Source organism: Rhinatrema bivittatum, chromosome 1 (assembly GCF_901001135.1).
Source record: "Rhinatrema bivittatum chromosome 1, aRhiBiv1.1, whole genome shotgun sequence".
Classification (NCBI taxonomy): domain Eukaryota; kingdom Metazoa; phylum Chordata; class Amphibia; order Gymnophiona; family Rhinatrematidae; genus Rhinatrema; species Rhinatrema bivittatum.
This window is the reverse complement of record NC_042615.1, coordinates 243,318,368-243,345,879: the sequence shown is the minus strand read 5'-3', so window position 1 is coordinate 243,345,879 and position 27,512 is coordinate 243,318,368. Positions and strand designations below refer to the sequence as shown.

At 49.3% G+C, this 27,512-nt stretch overlaps 1 long non-coding RNA gene across 1 annotated transcript; it reads left to right on the top strand.

Moving 5' to 3' along the window:
- The first annotated feature begins 491 nt into the window (after positions 1-491).
- On the top strand, positions 492-27,512 carry LOC115080382. Its single transcript, XR_003853557.1, has 4 exons — positions 492-615; positions 22,434-22,513; positions 22,666-22,780; positions 27,186-27,512. It is a non-coding gene; the product is annotated as an uncharacterized LOC115080382 (long non-coding RNA).

Sequence of the window (27,512 nt, the reverse complement as noted above, 5' to 3'; positions counted from 1 at the left end):
ATGTCTTATGTTTCCTCTCACTTGGGTCAGACTTCTGAGCCAGACTTCTGAGCCTGTCTCAAACCTCCCCATTACCTCGGGCACTTTCATTAAAAAAATATATTGGACCATCTTTCTCTTGGGCACAAGTGCCCCCTATTGCTCCAGGGACACAGTAGGAGCATCAGGAATTGCAGCAGAGCAATGGATCCCCTGCAGAGCAGGTAAATTTAATTTGTATGTTCTTTTCACCCCATTCACATTTATTTATAAAACTTGTAGTCCACTGAGCCACACATCTCAGAGCTTGACAATGTATTTTGACATAGCTATGTGTCTTCTACAGTCAGACTAACAAATCATGTATCTAGAAGGTGTGGACATTAGACAACATAAACTGGCCAGAGCTGCCTAGCAACAAAAGGTAGCCAATTATGAACTAGATACCAATGATGACAAGCTAAGTTCCACTCATGATGACTACATATAAAACCACTAGCACAGCAGGAAGATGAGAAAAATATCAACAGGAAACAGGAAGTGCTAAGAACAAAATAGGGTACCAGCTTCACAGAGGCACACCTTTCTAAAGACTTCTTCAATTGACTAAAGACTTCTGAAACAACTAAACTTCATGTAATATAAATCTTAGATGGGGATTAGTGATTTCTGTTTAGGGTTATCTGACCAGCATCACAGATTAAGTAATGAATGTGTTGAACTTGTATGATAAACCTTACATGATTCTATTAATGTTTTCTCTTCATTTCAGATACAATAAGGTGAGGCCTGGGATTGGGGAAATGTTTCTCTAAGGGACCCAGTTTATAGGTCATTAGAACAGGTTAAGAAGCTCTGGCCTAGCATTTAGAATAGAAACAAGCCTAGCTCCTGTTGTTTTGCTACATAGCACCTATGAGGTTGTAGTTCCAAGTTTTCCAAGAGCAGTAGGTGCTCAGATGCTATGGGAACAAGAGCGGGAGTAGCTCAGCCTAAACCTTGGGATGAGGCTTCCAAGGCTTGTCTTATGGCTTCCTCAGCCAATTCTATTTCCAGGATATCCACAATAAATATGCATAAGATAAATGGTATAAGCTCTGCACCAAGATGAGATGAGGATATAAATATGTATACTCTGGAGGAGAGGTGAGACAGGAAAGATAAGATATTGACTTTTAAATATTTAAAGGTATTAATATTGCACAAGAATCAAACTTTTTCCAAAACCTGTAGAATTATGGTAAATTTTAAAAGATGCACAAATATGCCCATAAACACACGTATTGGGCACACAAGCAAAGATAAGCTTAATTTTATATTGTGTGTGCAAGTACACACATATCATTTAAAATATCCCTGCTGTGTGTATGTGTACAGGCTTTATGTGCATATGTTACTTGCTCACACAAGTGACCATGAGTGGGGGAGAGAGTTAGAGAGAATATGACACTCTATATATCTCCCACTGTAAGGGGGCACTTTCAGCTCAGGATGGGTTTTGGGGGAGTAGTGTTATAAGGGTCTATATACCCTTGTGCCCTAGGCAGACCAATGTAACACCACCCCACCCTGAGTTGAAAGTTCCCCTTACAGGGGGAGATATATAGATTATCATAATCCCTCTCTTGCTCTCTCTATTCTCTCTGTGTTCAGGACCCCTCTTACTCAAAATCTCCAGACTTGTGCCTCATCATGACCAACAGTAAAGTTATTCAAGTAACATGGCAACGCGTGCCATGATCAGCCTTTGCAAAATTTGGGGTTATGAGAATAAGCCTTGGCCCCACCCCTTTTCTGTCTTCTTATTCTTGACGCGTGCACGGGTATGTTTGCACGTACTTCCCGGCTGTACCATTGTTGTGTTCATGCCTGTTCTCGCCCTCGCTCCACCCTCTCTGCCTTAGTGGTGACTCCCTTTGGGTCTGACGGACAGATGCTGCTGCAACTTCTCCTCGCCGCTTCTCCCTGGAATCCCCAGGCTGGCCTGATACTGTGGATCCGCCATGTTCCTGATGATGTAAGGGTGCACGCATGCACGCTCCAGAGTTTGTACCGGCAGGGGCGCAAACCTTGGGGGCATCCCCCCCATAGTGACGTCATCCGCTTCCACCTTAAAAGGTCTTTGCTTGCAACTATGAATTGAGTTAGCAAGGGGAATTCTGCTCTGCCTCCACAAAATGACCTAGGGGTACCCACTCCTCGGGGGCCCCACTCTCTCTTCTTAATTTGATTGCTAAGACGGGATTCGGTACTCGCTCCTCGATGGCCTATGTCCCTGAATGCTCAGAAGACTCCTTACTACCTGGAAGCGATCGCAGACGTGAACACTGTGAGTTCTATTACAGATAGGAACTGGTACTCGCTCCACGAGGGCCCATGTTCTTAAATCCCTTCTCAACTCTCTTCTATATCTATACTATATCTTCTATATCTATATCTATACTATTATAGATTGCAGATAGGAACCGGTACTCGCTCCACGAGGGCCTATGTTCTTAAAACCCTCCAAAGACTCTCCTTCCAGAAGCCATCTCATGCACAGATATTGTGATTTCACATTCCAGACTGCATATAGGAGCCAGTACTTGCCTATGGCTCCTGTTCCTGAATATACTGAAGACTCTCTGTTGCATACAAGCCATTACAGATATCTACAATTGTGAGTGTATCGTCTACTACTGGTTATGTATCCAGCATACCCTGGCTACTCACTACCTATAGTCTCTCTCTACAGCTCAGCAACCCAGAGATCACTCCAGTATCTGAGGGACTTCAGCCCTGCCGGGCATATCAGCTCACTACTGCCACCTCTGGTGGTTCTACTTCCTGTCTAATAAAGAACTATCTGTGTCTCCATACTCCAGCCTAGCCGGTGGTCCCTCTCAGGATATCCTCCTGGGGGTGCTGTCATCTGCCATCAGCCCAGGGATTCACCAATTTACATTAAGTGCTCTTTCCTTACACTACTAGAGCGGTATTATACAGACTGCCACTCTGTGGGAAGCCAACCCATGACAGATCAGTAACTCCGCCTACAGAGTATTACAATTGTTAGCTCTTCCCCTTGGCAGGGTGATCCATAACAGATTGCTAACTCCCTGGCAGACTTATAAGATTGCCAACTCCTCCCCTTGGCAGGATGATTTATTACAGATTCTAACTCCACCCCCTGGGGAGCAGTTTCTACAGATTGCTACTCCTAGCAGCAGAAGATTGATAACAGATTGCTAACTCCTCCCTCTCCAGGAGGAGATCCATAACAGTTTGCTAACTTCTCCCTCTACAGGAGGAGCTCGATAACAGATTGCTAACTCCGAGCAGCAAATTTATAACAGATTGCTAACTCCTCCCTCTACAGGAGGAGATTTATAACAATCATCCCCTTTATCATTTTGGTTACCCTTCTCTGTACCTTCTCCATAGCAACTATATCTTTTTTGAGATGCAGTGACCAGAATTGTTCACAGTACTCAAGGTGTGGTCTCACCATGGAGTGATACAGAGGCATTATGACATTTTCTGTTTTATTTACCATTCCCTTCCTAATGATTCCTAACATTGTATTTGCTTTTTTGAATGGCACAGCACACTGAGCCGACGATATCAATGTATTATTATCTCCTATGATCCCTAGATCATTTTCCTGAGTGGTAGCTCCTAATATGGAACCTAACCATGTAATTACAGCATGAAATATTTTTCCCTATATGCATCATCTTGCACTTGTCCACATTAAATTTCATCTGCCATTTGGATGCCGAATCTTCAGTCTCTCAAGATCCTCCTAGCAATTTATTATAATCCACTTGTGATTTAACTACTCTGAATAATTTTGTATCATCTGCAAATTTGATTACCTCACTCATTGTATTCCTTTCCAGATCATTTATAAAAAAATACTGAAAAGCACCGGTCCAAGTACAGATCATAGAGGCACTCCACTGTTTACCCTTTTCCAATGAGAAAATTGACCATTTAATCCTACTCTCTCTGTTTCCTGTCTTTTAACCAGCTTGTAATCCATAAAAGGACACTGCCTCCTATCCCATGACATTTTAGTTTCCTTAGAAGTCTCTCATGAGGGAATTTGTCAATCTCCTTCTGAAAATCCAAATACACCTTATCTACTGAGGGGGGATATGATAGAGGTGTTTAAAATCATGAGAGGTCTAGAAAAGGTAAATGTGAATGGTTATTTACTCTTTCGGATAATAGAAGGACTAGGGGGCATTCCATGAAGTTAGCATGTCACACATTTAAAACTATTTGGAGAAATTTCTTTTTCACTCAACACACAATTAAACTCTGGAATGTGTTGCCAGGGGATGTGGTTAGTACAGTTAGTGTAGCTGGATTTTAAAAAGGATTGGATAAGTTCTTGGAGGAGAAGTTGACTTAGAAAATAGCCCGGGACTCCAGGAGGATGGAAGGCCTCCCGCTGCTAGTAGACACTTCACTGAAGAGCAGCCATGAGCATAGGATGGAGAATGGCCCCACAAGGAATCTGGGAACAGAAGACGGACATCTGGACAGAAGGAATCCGGACAACTCCAGTAGCTACGTCCTGGACAGAGCCTCAGGACCCAGGGTGATTGATGCACCTGACAGGTCAGTCGATGGAGGACGAAACCTCTGACCCAGCATGGAAGACACAACAGAGGAAATCCTGAGGTTGGGCTGAAGACGGCCACTAGGGTTCAATCCGGACCCCAGAACAATACGAGGATATCAGGACATGACGGACGAGGAGGATCTTCAACCCCGTTGGATGGAGCTTCCCACCAAGCATCCTACACACACCAGCGGGGGTGGTCGCAGACCACTGGGCCACTGCGCGCCCTACACAGCCCAGCCAGGCTGGTCGCGGACCACGCAGGGATGGAATGGCGGAGTCTCAGAAGACCTCTGGATGAGGAACCTCAGCAACATGGACGAAGACATCAGGACACATGAGGATGACAAGAACAATGGAACATCAGGACACATCAGGAGCATGAAGTACAGAGAGCAGGAACAACAGCGACAAGGGATCCCATGAAGATAAAGGAAGCCTGGCTGGAGCAGGAGATGAGGAGTCCTGAAGAAGGACTAGCTCCTTGCAAAGGCAACATTAGACTCAGAACTGAGCCCTTTTGTAGGGCTGGAGAACAGGAGATGCCCAGGGAGGAGTCCAGGTGGGGCCCGGGGCATATCTGGCCATGGGCCCTTTAAATCCTGATGAGAGACGCAACCTCGCCCCTAGGAGGAAGCAGGAAGGAAGCTGCAGGACCCTGGACTATGGCGTCCTACCAGCTCAGCCTAGGAGCAGGAGTAGGGCCGCAGGACAGGCCCCGACGTGGGAGGCAGAGCAATGGCGGCATCCATGCCACGAAGAGAAAGCTGGGTGCAGTACTCTGCCACAGGAAACACTGGCGGCGGTCTCCAGGCCACAAAGAGGAGCACCGGAGTGGCTACCGGCCGCAGAAGGGGATGATGACAGCTCTGGGACGCCAGCACGGCCGAGCCGTGCCGAAGAAGAAAGGTAGCATCCAGACCGCGGAGGAACATCAGCGGCAGCTCCTGCTGCTCAGAAGGTCCAGGGACAGCAGTGGCCTCTGGGCCGCGGAGGTAAGCACCTGCTAGCGGCTAGGCCCACGAGTAGGAGCGCAACAGCGTGCACTTCTAAGATTGTATTTTTAAACAATGTCTACACCTGTTGTACATTTTTAACATTTGCCGCTGCACCATTCAGTTTTTTTTAATTATTTTACTCATTTTATTAAAGTTTCCCTTTTGAAAATGTAGTGTTAGAGCTGTAGATTTAAATATTGTCTCCCTTCCAATCATTTGTTCAAATTTTGATCATGTTATGAGTACTATTGCCAAGTGGCCCCACCACTATTACCTCTATCTTCAAATCCTGTGTTCCACTAAGAATTAAATGTAAAATAGCTCCCTCTCTCATTGATTCCTGAATCAATTAATCAATTGCTCCATGAAGCAGTCTTTATTCCTTCCAGGAATTTTATGTCTCTAGCATGTCCTGATGTTACATTTACCCAGTCAATATTAGGGTAATTGAAATCTCTCATTATTACTGCACTGCCAAATTGGTTAGATTCACTGATCTCTTCTATCATCTGTGTAATCATTTTGGCCAGGTGGACAATAGTATACTCCTGTCACTATACTCTTACCCTACACACATTGGATTTCTACCCATATAGGGGCGGATTTTAAGAGCCCTGCTCGCGTAAATCCGCCCGGATTTACGCGAGCAGGGTCTTGTGCGCTGGTGCGCCTATTTTACATAGGCCTGCCGGCACGCGCAGAGCCCCAGGACTCGCATAAGTCCCGGGGTTTTCCGAGGGGGGCGTGTCGGGGGTGGGGCCGATCGGCACAGCATTTTCGGGGCGGGATGTGGCATTTTGGGGGCGGGCCCAGGGGCGTGGTTTCGCCAGGGGCGATCCGGGGGCGTGGCCACGCCCTCCGGAACCGCCCCGGGTTGCGTCTAGGCGCGCCAGCGGCCTGCTGGCGCACGGGGATTTACTTCTCCCTCCGGGAGGCGTAAATCCCCCAACAAAGGTAGGGGGGGGGTTTAGACAGGGCCGGTGGGGTGGGTTAGGTAGAGGAAGGGAGGGGAAGGTGAGGGGAGGGAGATAGCGAATTCCCTCCGAGGCCGCTCCTATTTCGGAGCGGCCTCGGAGGGAACGGAGGTAGGCTGCGCGGCTCGGCGCGCGCCGGCTACACGAAATCGGTAGCCTTGCGCGCGCCGATCCAGGATTTTAGCAGATACGCGCGTATCTACTAAATCCAGCGTACTTTTGTTTGCGCCTGATGCGCCAACAAAAGTACACGAAGGCGCGCTTTTTGAAAATCTACCCCATAGGTTTTAATGAGCATTTAGTCTCTTGTATGATCTTCATCCTGTTGGATTCTATACCCTCCCAGACATACAGTGCTACACCCCCACCAATTTGATCCTCCCTATCACTGCAGTATAATGTATACCTTGATATAGCACTGTCCCATTGGTTATCCTCCTTCCACCAGGTCTCTAAGATGTAAGTTATGTCTATCTCGTCATTCACTGCTATACATTCCAAATTCTCCATTTTATTTCTTAGACTTCTGGCATTGGCATACAGACATTTCAAAGTGTGTTTTTTGTTTGTATTGACAACCTTCTTTTCAGTTAAATTTGGAATTCTTTAGCTTAGGTGATTCTTTACTTATAGGAACATAAGCTACTTTTGTTTTTATTGGAACCTTTCTGTTTGGATGCCCTAACTCTCCTGTTTCATTAGTATCCTTCAAAGATACATTCCTCCGACCCATGCACTGCTGAATGACTGTTGGCTTTCCTTCTTGTTCTAATTTAAAAGCTGCTCTATCTCCTTTTTGAAAGTTAGCACCTGCAGCCAGGTTCCATTTTGGTTAAGGTGGAGCCCGTCCTTTTGGAAAAGTCTTCCCCTTCTCCAAAAGGTTGTCCAGTTCCTTACAAAACTGAATCCCTCTTCCCTGCATCATCGTCTCATCCACACATTGAGACTCTTGAGCTCAGCCTGTTATGAACCTTCCCACAGACGCCATCCCGTGAGCAGGCCCTCCACTTACCCAACACCCTGCTACTGCCGTCCTTTCTTGTTATGGTGGGGAAGCCACTGCTGGGATCCCTCTAGAGGCAGGAAGCTGCTGCTGCGGCTGCCTCCATCACATCATCTCTGTATTCCTGGATCAGCCCTATAAAAGGACTCTGCTTCATTCCCTCAGGGCCTTTGGATCTGGACAGCACAGTGGTCTGTGGTATTCTTCTGGTCCAGGTGCTCCATGATCTTCCTGCAGCTTGTTGGATCTTTATTCCATATTCTTCGTGTTCCTGAACTTCTTTACCTTGATGTTCCTGGTCTTGTCCCATGTCGGAGCTCCCTCGCTGCTTATTTCATGTTCCTGATGTCCAGATGTCCTGATGTTCCATGTCCAGAGGTACCATGTTCCAAGTTCCTGAGGTCCGATGTTCCTCTCCTGACTCCATCCGTCTCATCTTCAGCTCTTCATCCAGTTCCCAGGTCCCTTGTCTGTTCACCTTTCCTGGTGTGCCACCATTGTGGTCCATGACCAGCCTATGGGGAGCTGTGTAGCGCACCTCGTGGTACAAGGCCTTCTCATCAGCAGCACAAGCCTCCAGAAGACTCCTGTTTTTAATGCCTGCTTCTGAATCCTGAGCCTTGAATCCTGTCCCAGTCTTCGGAGTTCCTTGTGCCTGCTTCCATCCATGTCTGCCAGAACCTGCTCGCTTTAGCATGGTCCGTGACCAGCCACAGGCAGCTGTGTAGGGCGTGCCCTGGTCAGGCCTTTCCTGAATCTTCATCATGTCCTGGCTTCAAGTTCCACTGCTTTGTCTGGAGTCTGCTTCACTTTTGGCATGGTCCACAACCAGCCATGGGCAGCTGTGTAGGGCTCGCTGCGATGCAGTACTCACCCAATACTTTCTCCTGAATCCTCGCCTGAGATCTCCTAGTAACTTGAATCCTTGTCTGAGTCTTCTGAGCCGCCTGAATCCTTGTCTGAGTCCTCTGAGTCTCCTGAGTCTTGTCTGAATCCTTTGAGTAATCTGAGTCTTCATCTGAGTCTTCTGAAAATCCTGAGTCTTCATCTGAGTTTTCTTGTTCCTGCCCTCAGCCTCCGTCTGGCTTCACACACTCGTCATTCCCAAGCAGCAGGTCCGGAAGGGCTATCGAGTGGCCGGAGGACTACTCTTGAGACCAGCATTGCATTACTGGGTCTCATTGGCTGCATGTAGGTCTAGTGGAGGGCTGAGCCAGCCTTGTTCCTGTTCTAGACATTCCTTGCCTTGTCTTCAGTCCAGCCTTGCTTCTGCTCCGCCCGTGCTCGTACCTGCTCACCTCTCATGGTGTGTCTTGGGGCTCCTCCCTGAGCCGTGCCATGATCCAGCCTGCCTCTCGTGGTGTGTCTTGGGGCTCCTCCCTGAGCTGTGCCATGATCCAGCCTGCCTCTGGGGATCTGCACGTATAACAGGGAGCATATCAGTGAATGCCATTCTGGAAGTTCTGGATTTCAGCTTTCTACCTAAAATCTTAAATTAGGCTTCCAGAACCTCCCTCCCACATTTTCCTATGTAGTTGGTGCCCACATGTACCATGACAGCCAGCTTCTCCCTAGCACTGTCTATAATCCTATTTAGGTGACGTGTGAGGTCTGCCAACCGCTCCAGGCAATCAAGTTACCAGGCAGTCCTCATATCCACCAGTCGCCATGCTATCTACATTTCTAATAATCGAATTGCCAACTATGATGGCCGATCTAAACCTTCCCTCCAGGGCAGTAGCCCTGAGAGATCTGTCCACAGTGCGAGAGGACAACATATCACCTGGAGAGAAGGTCCTTGTTACAGGATCACTTCCTGCTATAACTGAGTAATGCTCTTCAACTGGGAGACATTTCTGATCCAAGGCAGCACCGGGTATATCAGACTGGATTTGGGACTTGGCTACTATGTCCCTGAACGTTTTATCAATGTTCCTCTCTGTCTGCCTCAGCTCCTCCAGGTAGGCCATTCTAGCCTCCAGAGATTGGACTCGTTCTCTGAGATCTAGGAGCTCTTTCCACCGGGTTCACACATATGATCTCTCACCGGTGAGTAAAAAAATCATACATGTGACAGTCGATGCAAAAGATTGGAAAGCCCCCCTCTTGCTGCTGGACTGCTGCCTTCATCTTAATTTTGTTGAGTTCCTAGTTAAGTTTAAGTTGCCAAGGGAGTTGGAATTAGAGTACTTTAAATTTATAGGTGTATTCACTAATTAATCTTAGTGACCTACAAGGGAATGATTAAACTCTTAATAAGGGCTGGTGCAATAGTATGATTTTAAAAAGAGACTGATTTTTTCTGAGAAAGTGTCTTTTGCCTACAAATTGAGGGTTGAGTTAGGGGTGGGTGGGTGGAGGGAAAGACAGACATTAGAATTAACTCTCTCTGGCTTGCTTATTATCTCAGAAACACACAAACTCTAAAGAATATATCCCACTGTTAAACCTCTCTCTAAACTTTTTTTAAGTCCTAAGAATTTCCAAGGCTATACTTACCAAGCCTCTTCAACCACCATTAAGTTGGTCTTCACTCAAAGGACTGAGAGTTTTGAGATTCACATGCTGAAGTGGTGGAAGTTTTGGTGGCTTCAAGCCTCATTTGTAAAATGGACGTGGTGTCTGCCTCAAGTGCAAGGGGGCACCCGTCAGGAGGAGGAGGCAGAGAGAGGCATCATACAGCCATTTTCATATTACAATTAAAATTTTGGGGCAAGTTCATTTTTTAAAACATGGTGTTTTTGTTGCTGAGGCAGGGCAGAGGCTGCCACTGTAATTTTAACCACTGGGTGTTGCGGCCGGGTTCTGCGGCTGAATAGTGGACCCTTGGGCCAACCTACCCCGAGAGGCGGAGCAGGTTGGGAGGCGGAGCCAAGACTCAGAGGGCGAGGCGTAGCGGCAGGAATCTGAATAAGGTCTTCACCCGGGTACACAGAACCCCCCAGGTGGAGCCCGTAGGGTTCTGGCACCTTGGGACTTGGGCCCCAGAGAAGCGAGAGTCCAGTAACAATGAGGCAGGTACCCCTCGGAGTACTAGCACAAGCTCTTCACCCGGACACCTAGCAACCCCCCAGGAGGAGCCCGTAGGGTTCTGGCGTCTTGGGACTTGGGTGCTAGAGAGGAAAGCCAGCAGTCCGAGACTAGATAGTTCAGGAGAGTAGAGTGTAAACCAAGAGCTTCACCCGGATGCCTGGAAACCCCCAGGAGGAGCCCGTAGGGTTCCGACGCCTTGGGACTTAGGAGAACCGCGAACACTCTATCTCTCAGAAGAGGTACAGGACACCTGGCGTAGGATCCGGAGTAATGGCAAGGCAAGGCAAAGCAGGCACTCGGGTAGGCCAACCTGGATGCAGGACCAGAAGCAGGCTGGGCACGCACCGGAGAATCGGAGTCAAGGCAGGTAGCCAGGGAAGCGAGGTCTGGTAGTCCGAGGTCTGGGCAGGCGGCAGGCAAGCGTGGTCTGGCAGTCCGAGGTCAAGGCAGGCGGCAGGCAAAGCGTGGTCAGGCAATCCGAAGTCAAGGCAGGCGGCAGGCAAAGCGTGGTCAGGCAATCTGAAGTCAAGGCAGGCGGCAGGCAAAGCGTGGTCAGGCAATCCGAGGTCAAGGCAGGAATCAGGCAAGGCGTAGTCAGGCAAACCGGAGTCAGGCAGGAAGCAGGCAGGCAAGGAACGCAACTCAGAGCTACAAGACTGTAGTGAACCTCGTTGCAAGGCGAAGAGGAACACACTGAGCGCCGATTATATTGGGATGGCGGGTGACGGAGCCAGACTTCTGGGGACTGGGCGCACAAGATGTCCGCACTCGCTGGCGCGCGATGCCGCAGGAATCAGAGCGTGGAAATGGCGGAGGCCACATGGGCCCATGCGCGGCCCCCGAGGCTGGAAGGTGGAACCCACGGCGTTTGTTGAGCTGAAGGTAGGCGCTATTCACCGGAAAAAGAGGGGAAGCGGTACAGACCGCAACACTGGGAACAACCTTGGTGAACCCAGAACCAATAGGTTGAAATAATGCTTCTCAAAGTATTAAAATGTACATTTTGCGAATAGTGGTCACCAGAAAAAGGCTAATTACCTGACCAGAGCTGAAATTTGAGCTCTGCTACACTTCATTTAAAAGTTATTTATCCTATTGGAAATTGTGACACCTACGGGCTAAAATATGGTTACAAACTTCTCAAAAATCAGTTTTCAGTGAGTTTAGTCACCAGAAGGAGTATCATAAATCATAGAAAGACCATTAGTTTGATAAAATGTTTCACATATTTTAAATTATTTACATAGCTCTGAAAGAAGCTATATTAAATATTTTTGCCAGAATTTGACAGTGTGATTGAATGTGAGGGTTGGGAATATTATTAAAATGTTTTTAGAATTGAAGTTATTTTGTTTAGGATTTTGTGGGATGTATTGTATTTCTATTGGTTTCAATGGCTTTTTCCCGTCTCATAGAAGTTAATGGGAGATGAGGTAAAAACAAGTTCCATTTCTTGAAAAAACTAGTTTAATCTGAGCATTCTGAAGCCATCACTATGGTAACACCGTGGTTACTAGATATTTGCACCAAGTGGAAGGTAAACAAGTTGGAGGAATAGTGTTACGCTTGGGCTCCGGACAGGAGTCGTGCACACCACCCAGCAGGGTGGCTCCAGGTGGAGAGAGACAGGAAGCTCGAACAGAGTCAGGTACCAGGCTGGGTCAGGGCAGGCAGCAAGAATCAGAGTCTGGGTTCAGGCTGGGTCAGGGCAGGCGGCAAGTGGCAGTGTCTAAGTACAGGCTGGGTCAGGGCAGGCGGCAAGTGGCAGTGTCAAGTACAGGCTGGGTCAGGGCAGGCGGCAGTCAGCAGTGTCTGGGTCCAGGCTGGGTCAGGGCACAGTAAGCAGGGCAGGGCAGGTCAGAAGGCCCGTAGGCCACACACACACACACACGGAAGGCCCGTAGGCCACACACCAATAGCGGGGCAAGGCAGCTCAGAAGGCCCGTAGGCCACACACACACACACGGAAGGCCCGTAGGCCACACACCAATAGCGGGGCAAGGCAGGTCAGAAGGCCCGTAGGCCACACACACACACACGGAAGGCCCGTAGGCCAGGTATGGAAATCAAGGAAGAAGGCCAAAAGGCCGCACAAGGCAAGGCAAGGAAAGGAAAGGCCCGAAGGCCACGCAAGGCAAGGCAAGGCAAGGATAGGCCCGAAGGCCACGCAAGGCAAGGCAAGGCAAGGATAGGCCCGAAGGCCGCGCAAGGCAAGGCAAGGCAAGGATAGGCCCGAAGGCCACGCAAGGCAAGGCAAGGCAAGGATAGGCCCGAAGGCCGCGCAAGGCAAGGCAAGGCAAGGATAGGCCCGAAGGCCACGCAAGGCAAGGCAAGGCAAGGATAGGCCCGAAGGCCACGCAAGGCAAGGCAAGGCAAGGATAGGCCCGAAGGCCGCGCAAGGCAGGCTAGAGCAGGGAGCCCAGGTGAGCTCGATGCCGAAGCACTGAGGGAACTGTCAGGCAGGGTTATAAGGGACCACCCAGAGCATAGAGTGGACATAGGAGATGGACTGGGCCTGTCAGGAAAGCCAGCACTAGAGGGACCCCTGGTGGTGAGGTGGTAGCACAGCAGCCACAGCCGTAACAGTACCCCCCCCTCAAGGCCTCCCCCTCCTCCTGGATCCCATCTGTGCAGGAGGTAATCAAGAATAACGGGAGACCACTCCGGGGGTGATGCGGCAGGGTCAACTCCTTCCCGAGGAAATAAGGCAGTCCATAACCCCACCTGGGGTGATAAGGCAGACACAACCCCAACCTGGGGCAGAAAAACAGTCCATAACCCCTCCTGGGACAAGGCGGCAGGGTTAGACCCCTCCTGGGGTAGCAGAGGCGGTGCAGATTTCCATAACCCCTCCTGGGGTGACAAGGGGAACACAAACCCCACCTGGGGCAGAGAAATAGTCCGTAACCCTTCTTGAGGCGATAGTAGAACCGGTCCGGACCCTTCCAAGGTCGGCATTAAGACCGGTACAGACCCCTCCAGGGGCGGCAGCTGGGCCAGTACAGCAGGCTCGGATCCTACTCGGGCAATTGTAGCAGGCTCGGACCCCTCTCGGGGCGATGAAGCAGGCTCGGACCCCTCTCGGGGCATTGTAGCAGGCTCGGACCCCTCTCGGGGCGTTGTAGCAGGCTCGGACCCCTCTCGGGGCGTTGTAGCAGGCTCGGACCCCTCTCGGGGCGATGAAGCAGGCTCGGACCCCTCTCGGGGCATTGTAGCAGGCTCGGACCCCTCTCGGGGCGTTGTAGCAGGCTCGGACCCCTCTCGGGGCGATGAAGCAGGCTCGAACCCCTCTCGGGGCGTTGTAGCAGGCTCGGACCCCTCTCGGGGCGATGAAGCAGGCTCGGACCCCTCTCGGGGCGATGAAGCAGGCTCGGACCCCTCTCGGGGCATTGTAGCAGGCTCGGACCCCTCTCGGGGCGTTGTAGCAGGCTCGGACCCCTCTCGGGGCGATGAAGCAGGCTCGGACCCCTCTCGGGGCATTGTAGCAGGCTCGGACCCCTCTCGGAGCGATGAAGCAGGCTCGAACCCCTCTCGGGGCGATGAAGCAGGCTCGGACCCCTCTCGGGGCATTGTAGCAGGCTCGGACCCCTCTCGGGGCGTTGTAGCAGGCTCGGACCCCTCTCGGGGCGATGAAGCAGGCTCGGACCCCTCTCGGGGCGATGAAGCAGGCTCGGACCTCTCTCGGGGCGATGAAGCAGGCTCGGACCCCTCTCGGGGCGGTGAAGCAGGCTCGGACCCCTCTCGGGGCATTGTAGCAGGCTCGGACCCCTCTCGGGGCGTTGTAGCAGGCTCGGACCCCTCTCGGGGCGATGAAGCAGGCTCGGACCCCTCTCGGGGCATTGTAGCAGGCTCGGACCCCTCTCGGGGCGTTGTAGCAGGCTCGGACCCCTCTCGGGGCGATGAAGCAGGCTCGGACCCCTCTCGGGGCGTCAGCAGGACCGGTATGGACCCCTCCAGGGGTGGCAGCAGGACCGGTATGGACCCCTCCCGGGGTGGCAGCAGGACCAGTTCAGCAGACTCCGATGGCTGACTCAGGAAGTCTGTCAGTAGGACTGGTTCGGACCCCTCTGAAGACGGCAGCAGGGCCGGTTCGGCAGGCTCAGGCTCTTCTCGGGGTAGTGCAGCAGGTTCAGATGGCAGAGTAGCATGGTTAAAGGTAGTGTGCATGGAAGACACAGATTGTACTGCCGTGGGCTTGATACCTCGAGCCAAAGTCTGATGCTCCTGATTTTGTTTCTGGAGGAGCAGTTTAGAGAAGGCACAGGCAGTTCTAGGACGTCTAGGGAAGGTGCTCGTTAGTGTCCACTTGGCAGCTGTGGGAAGCTGAGCCCTGCTAGAGTTAATCAGCTCTCTCCGTTGTAGAGAAACCTGTTCCCGAGGCTCTAGCACTGGTCTCACAGAAGCCTTCTTGGCCAGGTAAGTCCTGGGTTTTTCTACCCACAAACTGCCAGCAAAAATGTCTGTTTTAGTTGAGCCAGAAACAGAAAACTGGTTAGGAGAGCTGATAGCTTTTTCTAATGGCACAGCTGGTCCTTGAGCAGAACAACAGGGGCAGGGTTTGCCTGGTGGTAACAAACACGGGAGACAGGAGCATTTCCACCACCCTGGTTTAGGAGCCAGACAGTTCAAACACTCCTGATAGACAGAGACATTTTTCTTGTTGCAGTTATTGCATGACCAGTGTTCCTGACCAACAAGTTCACAGGCTAGACAGTTCTGATAGCTAGGATAATTCAAAGTTTGACAGGAACTGCAGGTATAAAACTTTAAAGAAGGAGGCATCTTGAATTAGTGAAAAGTTGACTCACCGGCAGGACACAGACTTATCTCTTCCCCTGGAAAATGTGATGGCTTCGGCATACTGTTACGCTTGGGCTCCGGACAGGAGTCGTGCACACCACCCAGCAGGGTGGCTCCAGGTGGAGAGAGACAGGAAGCTCGAACAGAGTCAGGTACCAGGCTGGGTCAGGGCAGGCAGCAAGAATCAGAGTCTGGGTTCAGGCTGGGTCAGGGCAGGCGGCAAGTGGCAGTGTCTAAGTACAGGCTGGGTCAGGGCAGGCGGCAAGTGGCAGTGTCAAGTACAGGCTGGGTCAGGGCAGGCGGCAGTCAGCAGTGTCTGGGTCCAGGCTGGGTCAGGGCACAGTAAGCAGGGCAGGGCAGGTCAGAAGGCCCGTAGGCCACACACACACACACACGGAAGGCCCGTAGGCCACACACCAATAGCGGGGCAAGGCAGGTCAGAAGGCCCGTAGGCCACACACACACACACGGAAGGCCCGTAGGCCACACACCAATAGCGGGGCAAGGCAGGTCAGAAGGCCCGTAGGCCACACACACACACACGGAAGGCCCGTAGGCCAGGTATGGAAATCAAGGAAGAAGGCCAAAAGGCCGCACAAGGCAAGGCAAGGAAAGGAAAGGCCCGAAGGCCACGCAAGGCAAGGCAAGGCAAGGATAGGCCCGAAGGCCACGCAAGGCAAGGCAAGGCAAGGATAGGCCCGAAGGCCGCGCAAGGCAAGGCAAGGCAAGGATAGGCCCGAAGGCCACGCAAGGCAAGGCAAGGCAAGGATAGGCCCGAAGGCCGCGCAAGGCAAGGCAAGGCAAGGATAGGCCCGAAGGCCACGCAAGGCAAGGCAAGGATAGGCCCGAAGGCCACGCAAGGCAAGGCAAGGATAGGCCCGAAGGCCGCGCAAGGCAGGCTAGAGCAGGGAGCCCAGGTGAGCTCGATGCCGAAGCACTGAGGGAACTGTCAGGCAGGGTTATAAGGGACCACCCAGAGCATAGAGTGGACATAGGAGATGGACTGGGCCTGTCAGGAAAGCCAGCACTAGAGGGACCCCTGGTGGTGAGGTGGTAGCACAGCAGCCACAGCCGTAACAAATAGTACTTACTTTAAGGCAAAGCACCAAGGTGTTTTTAAAATTAATTCTATTAAGAAAGATTCTGATGGCCTGTAAAATTCTTTCTTATCACAGTTATATGTGCCAGAGAGTTTTAAGCAGAAATTAAGATCATAATGGTGGGGGTGGAAGGGAAATAGAACCAAAAGGTTACTAAGGGCCAATAGCCTTTGACCTGCTATGTCACAGGGGCTACCGGTGCCATTGGTCAACCCCTGTCACATGGCCATCGGCGCCATCTTGTGCTCCTGCCATGTGACAGGGGCTGACCAATGGCGTCGGTAGCCACTGTGACATAGTAAGGGCAAGGCTATCGGCGCCATTTTGGTTCCTGGCACCCGACGGCACAAGTGAAGGAGATCGCTCCCAGACCTCTGCTGGACCCCCAGGGACTTTTGGCCAGCTTGGGGGGACCTCCTGACCCCCACAAGACTTTCCAAAAGTCCAGCGGGGGTCCGGGAGCGACCTCCTGCATTCGGGCCGTATTGCCAGTATTCAAAATGGTGCCGGCGCTACCTTTGCCCTCACTATGTCACAGGAGATGAGGGTCAGCCCCTGTGACATAGTGAGGGCAAAGGCTAGCGCCAGCGCCATTTTGAATACTGGCAGCCGCTAGCCTTTGCCCTCACTATGTCACCGATCGTCAGCCCCTGTGACATAGTGAGGGCAAAGGCTAGCGCCAGCGCCATTTTGAATACTGGCAATATGGCCCGAGTGCAGGAGGTCGCTCCCGGACCCCCGCTGGACTTTTGGCAAGTCTTGTGGGGGTAAGGAGGCCCCCCAAAGCTGGCCAAAAGTCCCTGGGGGTCCAGCAGGGGTCCGGGAGCGATCTCCTGCACTCGTGCCGTCGGGTGCCAGGAACCAAAATGGCACCGATAGCCTTGCCCTTACTATGTCACAGGGGCTACCGACACCATTGGTCAGCCCCTGTCACATGGCAGGAGCATAAGATGGCGTCAATGGCCATGTGACAGGGGCTGACCAATGGCACCAGTAGCCCCTGTGACATGGTAGGGCTATCGGCGCCATTTTGAACTGGTACAGAGGGTTTGAGAGTGCTCCCGGACCCTCCGCTGGACCACCAGGGAGTTTTGGTAAGTCTTGGGGTGGTCAGGAGGGTCGGGGTTGTAGTAAATTTAATTTTAGCCGGGTAACGAATAGAATTAGACATATAACCGTATCGGGACGCCATACGGACGTATACAACGTATCTGCCACCCGACGAATACGTATCCCGAATGCAACGTATGGCATCCCTCTGCACATCCCTAGTAAATAAGGGAAGGGAAAAATTGAAAAAATATATAATCCAGCTGTTAAAATTCCTATGCAGCTTCTGTAAAAGAAATTGCTGATACATAGGTAATGAGATTCAGGTCAGAAATAAAACCTGATAAGCTCTATTTCTTAAAATATTAGAATCTTCCGAGGGATCAATATTTTAACACCTCCTTATTATTTGGGGTGATTGTTTAAACAATAAGAGTGGTTGTGAATAATGGTTTGGATGAAAGTTTGAATGCATATGTCACCTACATCACTGTCTTATTATAGCACAACTGAATTTAAGGACATATACGTCTCAGCAGCTCTATCTCAGCATTTACAGATAGGGGTTCTATTTATCCTTTTATTTGTTGTAATTAGCAATTATATCACGAAGGTATGCAGATACCCTAGCTTACACTAACACATAATGAGAACATAAGAATATAAGAAAATGCCATACTGGGTCAGACCAAGGGTCCATCAAGCCCAGCATCCTGTTTCCAACAGTGGCCAATCCAGGCCATAAGAACCTGGCAAGTACCCAAAAACTAAGTCTATTCCATGTTACCATTGCTAACGGCAGTGGCTATTCTCTAACGGGCGGATTTTAAAAGCCCTGCTCGCGTAAATCCGCCCAGATTTACGCGAGCAGGGCCCTCGCGCTCCGGCGTGCCTATTTTGCATAGGCCGCCGGCACGCACAGAGCCCCGGGACGCGCGTAGGTCCCGGGGTTTTTTGAAGGGGGCGTGTCGGGGGCAGGGCCAGATGTTGCGGCGTTTCGGGGGCGGGACGTGGCGTTTCGGGGGCGGGACCGGGGCGTGGCACCGGCCCAGGGGCGTGGTCCAGGCCTCCGGACCAGCCCCCGGGTCGGATGATGGCGCGCCAGCAGTCCGCTGGCACGCATAGATTTACATCTGCTTCTCGCAGGCGTAAATCTAGGGACAAAGGTAAGGAGGGGGGTTTAGATAGGGCCAGGGGGGTGGGTTAGGTAGGGGAAGGGAGGGGAAGGTGAGGGGAGGGTGAAAGAAAGTTCCCTCCGAGGCCGCTCCGATTTCGGAGCGGCCTCGAAGAGAACGGAGGCAGGCTGCGCGGCTCGGTGCGCGCAGGCTGCCAAAATTCGACAGCCTTGCGCGCGCCGATCCAGGATTTTATAAGATACACGCGGCTATGCGCGCATCTTATAAAATCCTGCGTACTTTTGTTTGCGCCTGCTGCGCGAACAAAAGTACGCGATCGCGCTTTTTTAAAAAATCTACCCCTAAGTGAACTTAATAGCAGGTAATGGACTTCTCCAAGAACTTATCCAATCCTTTTTTAAACACAGCTATACTAACTGCACTAACCACATCCTCTGGCAACAAATTCCAGAGTTTAATTGTGCGTTGAGTAAAAAAGAACTTTCTCCGATTAGTTTTAAATGTGCCCCATGCTAACTTCATGGAGTGCCCCCTAGTCTTTCTACTATCCAAAAGAGTAAATAATTTCTGTGAAAGGGAGTTAGTCCTTTAAGTCTTTGAAATCTGGATAATAGCAAATGTCTTTGGAGTTTAGATTTCATCATGGTCAAGATTAGAGTGCGCTACAGTTGACCCACGCAAATAGCACTCCCTAGCATTGGTCCCAAAGCCATAAAAGCTTCTCACCAGTTTGGTGTTATTCCTATTCTCCACTCTCAATCAGCATACCAAAACAGTGCCCCCTAGTAGCTTTTGGCGAGGATTTCAAGCAATGTGCACCAGCAAAACTAGAAACATACATACCTAGGAAAGTAATACCTGAATACATGGAATAGACTTAGTTTTTGGGTACTTGCCAGGTCCGTATGGCCTGGATTGGCCACTGTTGGAAACAGGATGCTGGGCTAGATGGAACCTTGGTCTGACCCTGTATGGCATTTTCTTATGTTCTTATCTAACATTTTTCTTGGGTCCTGGAAAGGAAAGGAAACACAAAGAATCAGTTCTTAATTGAAGCTTTAAATTACCAAGTGAATAAAACTATGGAAATGCTACTAAAAAAAGATAGTGCAGTAGGTTACAGGGGACTAGACAATATAGGTTCTCAAATGGAATATCCAGTGAAATAAACCTCAGTTTTTTAATGAGATACCAAAGGTGACGGCTTAGGGAGGTACAGTAAATAATATTACCTATTTAGAGTTCAGTAAACCTCTTCGTAGAAAACTAGTATGCGAACTGATGAATGAGATTAGGTCAGAAAGTTATAAATTGGATGAGGAACTCTGAGCTGTAGGATGGAGAAAATGACAGTAAATGGAATCCACTCTGGTAAAGGCAGTGACTAACGGGGTAACCAGAGCTCAGGTTTGCAGATGATACAAAAATGCGACAAGCAGTGATAAAATAGTCCAAGGTTTAAAAAAATGTGCTTTAGTGCAAAAAGTGTGAAATCATGCATTTGGGATGAAAAGGTCCATTAGTCACATCAATTAGAAGGCCAGGAACATGAAACTCTCATTCAAGAAAGAGAGCTAGAGTAATTATCTCAGATTAACACAATGAGGCCAATGTAATAAAGTAATTGAGGGAAATAACAGTATGTTTGGTTACAAAAATAGAGGTATAGCCAGTAAGAAAAAAAGAGGTAATATTGCCCTAGTGAGACCAAACTGTGAATACTGCTTTTGAAAGCAGAAAAGTAAATTTAGATTAGAAGCCAAACTGTGCACTATGCTTAAACATTTGAAAGATCCTTAATTCCTGCTTTCTATTTTTATAGCTTTTCATTTGTCCTCTTCTTTTTTATCTGTGGATGCTGTGGGTTTCTGTTTGACCTTGCCGTTCTGACTGAATGCTGATGAGAAATGAGTACAGGACTATCGATGGACAGTAACAAGGCTGAATGAGCTAGCATCATTAATTTGACCAGTTTTAGAAAATACAGCTTAGAATAGAAAACAAGGAGTTACAATGAATATATTCAGATAGTTGACAGGCTTCAATAAATTACAGGAAGTTTAAAAGAAGTTTATGAACAAGGGGGGTCATGATATGATTATAAAGGTGCAGAGAGGAAAGTTCAGAGGAAATATGAGAAAAAACTCCTTTACTGAGAGTAAAGTAGATGTCTGGAATAGCCTAAAGGAAGAGGTAGTAGTAGAAAACAAAATCATTACATAATTTAAACATGCTTGGTACAAATGCAGAAAACAATTAGGCCAATGTAATATAGTGCACTTGGCTGAGTACACGGCTTTACAGACACCGGGACATGTGTTTTGGATGCGTGTCCAAAACCCCTCAAATCTATGCACAGGTTAGGAAAGCGGACGCTCGTAAATTTGAGTATCCATTTTCCTAACCCATCAGCAGCCACCTCTCCTGGACCCCCCGATGCCGAGAAGGCGCTAGGTACGCGAAATTTTCCCTAAAACCTTTTTACCACGGCAGCTGATTTAAATATTAAATTGGTTGCCCAGGAGAGGTGAATCGGTGTGCGTTAAGAGAAAGGGCGCTCAATCATGAGTGCCCATTTAACACACGCCGATATTGCATCGGCCTGACTGGTAGTGGCGGGGCAGCAAAAAGGTATAAAAATGAGAGGGGGTGGGTTTTAATGTTTTCTGAGTCATATGGATCTTTGGAGGTCCAAACAAAAAGGAAATGCAAGTGAAAGGGCGGACTGTGACCTCATGACTGCATCGGGCTTCCAAGAGTCCGCTGGGCTAACCTGCACAGAGCAGCCATGCTTTTAACCCTAATGTCAATGATCATGGTATGGCTAGATGTTCAGGACAGCAGCATCAATTCTTCTGCTGGATTGTTAGCCTTTTAAAAGGCTTATTGGTAAGACATTGGTCTTGGATTAAGCATGAGAATTTATAACAACAATTGAGGAAGATGACAAGAAATGAAATCGCCTACCAGCAGAGGTAGTAGAGGCCTGCACTGTATTGAAATGCAAACATGATTGGGACAGATATAGATTAGAGGGCGGTGGTTGGGACAATGGTGAATGACTGGATAAAAGACATTGGAGGGGGGGAGGGGAATGAGTTGATGGTGGCTTAAGTATGGGAATTTATAAGCTCCTTTATGCAAAGTGGAAGAAAAGCAGACATCAAGACAACTAGACAAACCAGATGGGTTAGTTGGTCCTTATCTGAAGACATTTACCATCTTACAATAAACAACATAATTGACCTTGGATGTCACTCTTCTTAATTTGCTTTGCCTGTCACTTTAGTTTTCTTGGCTGGAACTAGTGGTTTATTGCAGCAATCATCAATAGTAGGACTTTTTCATAACCTTTGCAGTAACTACAATTACATACACTTTAATCATTAATCATGACAAATTTATCTAAGATCAAAATCTTAACTTTTTGAGTTCCTGACTTGCAATTATAAATTCACTTTCAATTTATGTATAAAAAATAAACTTTCTAAGAAATATATGTGATAAAATGCATATCAATAAATATAAATAACCACTACCTCATGTATACTGACAACATGCCAGTTATTATTATTATTATTATTGGAAGTTCCTTATTTCATTAATTATGGATTAATGTTTCCATACTTTGTGATCAGCTCACTTTTGAAAAGTCCATTTAAATATACCAAAGGAGCAGAATTTTCTCTAAGCTTTTTGTTTTTCTTAAAATCTGATAAATTGAAGCTTATTGGGAATGTACTTGCAGTTCTTTTCCAGGAGCTATTGTCTAATTGAGCTGAAGAATGATTCATTAATTGGAAAAAGAATATAATCAATCCTTGTTATGTAAGTGCCTACCTATGCCAATAAAGACCATTGGAAGGAAAGGGTGAAAAGAACAAAGAAATCAGATAAGTAAATATATATAAGAAGAAGCCAAACTGAGCATGGGGTTTATAAATCTGAATGATCCGTGCTTTTGCTTTCTCTTGTTACAGCTTTTCATTAGTCTTCTTCACCTTCACCTATGGAGGTCGTGGGTTTGTGACCTTGCTATTCAGACAGAATGCTGATGAGAAATCAGAACAGGATTATAGAAAGACAGTAACAAGGGTGAGTGAGCTGAAATCACTTCTTAGTAGGGATGTGAATCGTTTTAGGACGATTAAAATTATCGTCCGATAATTTTAATATCGTCTTAAACCGTTATGGAACACAATACAATAGAGATTCTAACGATTTATCGTTATAAATCGTTAGAATCGTGAGCCGGCACACTAAAACCCCCTAAAACCCACCCCGACCCTTTAAATTAAATCCCCCACCCTCCCGAACCCCCCCCAAATGAGTTAAATAACCTGCGGGTCCAGCGGCGGTCCGGAACGGCAGCGGTCCGGAACGGGCTCCTGCTCCTGAATCTTGTTGTCTTCAGCCGGCGCCATTTTCCAAAATGGCGCCGAAAAATGGCGGCGGCCATAGACGAACACGATTGGATGGCAGGAGGTCCTTCCGGACCCCCGCTGGACTTTTGGCAAGTCTCGTGGGGGTCAGGAGGCCCCCCACAAGCTGGCCAAAAGTTCCTGGAGGTCCAGCGGGGGTCAGGGAGCGATTTCCCGCCGCGAATCGTTTTTGTACGGAAAATGGCGCCGGCAGGAGATCGACTGCAGGAGGTTGTTCAGCGAGGCGCCGGAACCCTCGCTGAACGACCTCCTGCAGTCGATCTCCTGCCGGCGCCATTTTCCGTACGAAAACGATTCGCGGCGGGAAATCGCTCCCTGACCCCCGCTGGACCTCCAGGAACTTTTGGCCATCTTGTGGGGGGCCTCCTGACCCCCACGAGACTTGCCAAAAGTCCAGCGGGGGTCCGGAAGGACCTCCTGCCGTCCAATCGTGTTCGTCTATGGCCGCCGCCATTTTTCGGCGCCATTTTGGAAAATGGCGCCGGCTGAAGACAACAAGATTCAGGAGCAGGAGCCCGTTCCGGACCGCTGCCGTTCCGGACCGCCGCTGGACCTGCAGGTTATTTAACTCATTTGGGGGGGGTTCGGGAGGGTGGGGGATTTAATTTAAAGGGTCGGGGGTGGGTTTTAGGGGGTTTTAATGTGCCGGTTTTGCGATTTTTAGATTTTTCACGATATTTTACCCCCCCAAACGGCAACAATACGATTCCCTCCCCCTCCCAGCCGAAATCGATCGTTAAGACGATCGAGGACACGATTCACATCCCTACTTCTTAGTCCAGTTTTAGAAAATACAGCTTTGAATATTATTATTTTTATATACCAACATTTGATCTGAGATCATTACATTGGTTTGCATTGAGGTACTGTAGGTATTTTCCATATCCCTAGAGGACTTATAATCTAAGTTTTGTACCTGAGGCAATGGAGGGTAAAGTGACTTGCCCAAGGTCACAAGGAGCGACAGCAGGGCTTGAACGCTGGTCTTGTGGCTCATAGCCCACTGCTCTAACCACTAGGCTATTCCTCCTCCCTAATGGGTAAATAGAAATTAAAAATTGAATAGAAAACAAGGAGGCCAATATTCAGCCAACAATGTGTGGACAAAGTTAATCGGATAACTTTGTCCAATTAGCTTTGTTGGGATATTCAGCCCAATTAAGTTCAGGCTTAATATTTCATCTAAAATTATCCGGACAAATTTGTCTGGACATGTTTAGGGCTGCCATATTGTTGGCCAGTTAATCAGCTAATTTTAACTGGCCAGCATTGAATATCCACACAAGCAGGCTTTAACTGCACTGCAGGAACATCCCCGGGTCCACTTTTTGTCTGGATACATTTTTTTACAGGCTACGATTTGTTCTGACAACATTTAGCTAGATAGAGGACGGGGTGGGGAGAAGGAATTAAAACAGCAAGGTTTCTCTGATTAACTCCAAATGTTACCTGGCCATACCTTTGAATATTGACCCAGATGCATTTCAAACTTCCATGCATTAAATAATGTTGCAACTTCTGTGTCACTTTGGCCAAATTTTAAAAGGTGCGCGCGGGCGTAGATTTGTTCGCACCACCCAACGCGAACAAATCTACGCTCAATTTTATAACATGCACGCTGCCGCGTGCATGTTATAAAATTGCGCGTGCAAGGGGGCGCACAATTGTGCAACTTGCACGCTCCGAGCCGCGCAGCCTTCCTCCGTTCCCTCCGCCTCCCCCCACATTCCCCTCCCTAACCCGCCCCCCAGCCCTACCTAGAACCCCCCCTTACCTTTGTTGGGTAAGTTGCGCCTGCCTAATGACAGGCGTAGCTTACACGCGCCGGCCGATGGCCGGCCCGCGATCCCGGGCACAGCTGCAAATGGCCGCTGTGCCTGGAGGCTCCGGCAACATCCCCACCCCACCCCCCAGACCGCCCCGGACCGCCCATGCCTGCCCCTTTTTGCAAGCCCCGGGACATATGCGCATCCCGGGGCTTGCGCACATTACTGAGCCTATGCAAAATAGGCTGGGCACGTGCAGAAGGGGTTTTAAAGTGTTACGCATGTATATTACGTGCATGACCTTTTTAAAATCTGCCCCTTTGTGCTAACATAGGACATATGATGAAAAATACAAGCTTTGTATCTATGATTAGGGATAGCGTTAATTCAAAATCCATTTTCTCTGATCCACAACTGAGAAGTTTGATCATGATTATTTGTGATTTGTTTTCAGTTTTACAATCTGACCTTGTAATTACAAATTAAATTGAGATTCATAAGGGGTCAATGCAATAAATTTGCACCATGCGATATTTAAATTAGGGGGTCGTGTTAGCAAGGAGGCGCTAGGGTCACTTGCGGGACCCTAGTGCCTTTTTGCTAACGAGAACCCAATCGGTTTTCGTGACTCGACATTGGTTTTCCTTACCGGCAGACGGCCGAGTCACGAAAATCTACGCCAAGTTTATCAGCATCGTTTTTCCTGACCGGCGGACGGCCGTCACGAAAACCAACGTCGATAGACCCGGCGTCTGTTTTCCTTACCGGCGGATGGCAGTCACGAAAATCGACACCGAGTTTATCGGCATCAGTTTTCGTGACTCGGCCATCCGCCGGTAAGGAAAACAGATGCCGATAAACTTGGCGTCGGTTTTCGTGATAGCTGTCCACCAGTAAGGAAAACCGACACCAAGGGTTCAGGAATCGAACGCTTGTCAGTCGAGTTCCTGAACCTGACTGTCTTTTTTTTAAACTTTTTTTGTTTCTTTGATTTTTCATCCTACTTAATATCACAACAATATTAAGTAGGAGGCAGTACAGAAAAGCAGTTTTCTCTGCTTTTCTCTACTTGTTAATAGGTGACAGTTAAATGTGTGTCCGAGACGCCCATTTTTTTTTTTGCATCGGGATTGAATGCCTAATAGCCTCATTCACATGCATTTGCATGTGATGAGTGCTATTAGATTCACTATGCACTGGGGGGCGGATTTTCAGAGCCCTGCTCGCGTAAATCCGCCCAAAACCGGGCGGATTTACGCGAGCAGGGCCCTGCGCGCCGGGAAGCCTATTTTACATAGGCCTCCCGGCGCGCGCAGAGCCCCGGGACTCGCGTAAGTCCCGGGGTTCTCCGAGGGGGGCGTGTCGGGGGCGTGTCGGGGGGCGGGCCCGGTCGTCACGGCGTTTCGGGGGCGTGTCGGCAGCGTTTTGGGGGCGGGTACGGGGGCGTGGCTATGGCCCGGGGCGGTCCGGGGGCGTGGCCGCGCCCTCCGTACCCGCCCCCAGGTCGCGGCCCGGCGCACAGGAGGCCCGCTCGCGCGCGGGGATTTACGCCTCCCTCTGGGAGGCGTAAATCCCCCGACAAAGGTAAGGGGGGCGTTTAGACAGGGCCGGGCGGGTGGGTTAGGTAGGGGAAGGGAGGGGAAGGTGAGGGGAGGGCAAAGGAAAGTTCCCTCCGAGGCCGCTCCGATTTCGGAGCGGCCTTGGAGGGAACGGGGGTAGGCTGCGCGGCTCGGCGCGCGCCGGCTATACGAAATCGATAGCCTTGCGCGCGCCGATCCAGGATTTTAGCGGATACACGCGGCTCCGCGCGTATCTACTAAAATCCAGCGTACTTTTGTTTGCGCCTGGAGCGCAAACAAAAGTAGGCTATTCGCGCTCGTTTTAAAATCCGCCCCTGGATGCGTGTTGAATATGCACTAATCCCCTTATTGCATTATCCCCTTATTGCCTTTTCTACCCTCATCCGACTGCGGGGTAACAGTGCGCTCAGCTGAGCCACTGTATGGCATCGGCCCCATAGATAGTGTATTGAACTGGGGTTGGGGGGGGGGGGGGTTTAGGTTGAAATCATTTTAATAATTAAATACTATGACTTAGTGTCCTTTACAATAAAATGTTTGTTTTATTATATAATGCAGGCACTCGCAAACTATAGCCCATGGGCTTAATACAGCCCATTGAGCCCATTTTTGTGGCTAGCCATATTTTACCATATACAAAATTTCACTTTACCACCACTGGCACCTGTAGCAACAGTACAGTAGCTGTATATTCATGCTGGCTCTCTATCAGCAGGCAATTGGAACGGCTGAAGAAAGGAGACCACATTATTAAAGAGGATTCCACTCAGACGGTTGCATCATCCTGTTGCTGGCTAAACCAAGGAGACTCAGTCATTGAAGAGGGACCCACTTAGGCTAGCGTGTCATTGTAGAGTGCTGGCATTTTGTCACCGGAGGAAGAAAGGAAGCCGGCTATGAAACCCAAATCTGGTGTGATGTCAGGAGGATACTGTACCCTTGGAATATCTTCACAGCAGCAGTGACTGTGGGGTGCAAGTGTAGCATGTACCTTGTGAAAAGCATTGCAGTATCAGCATTCACATACTCTCCTCTTTGT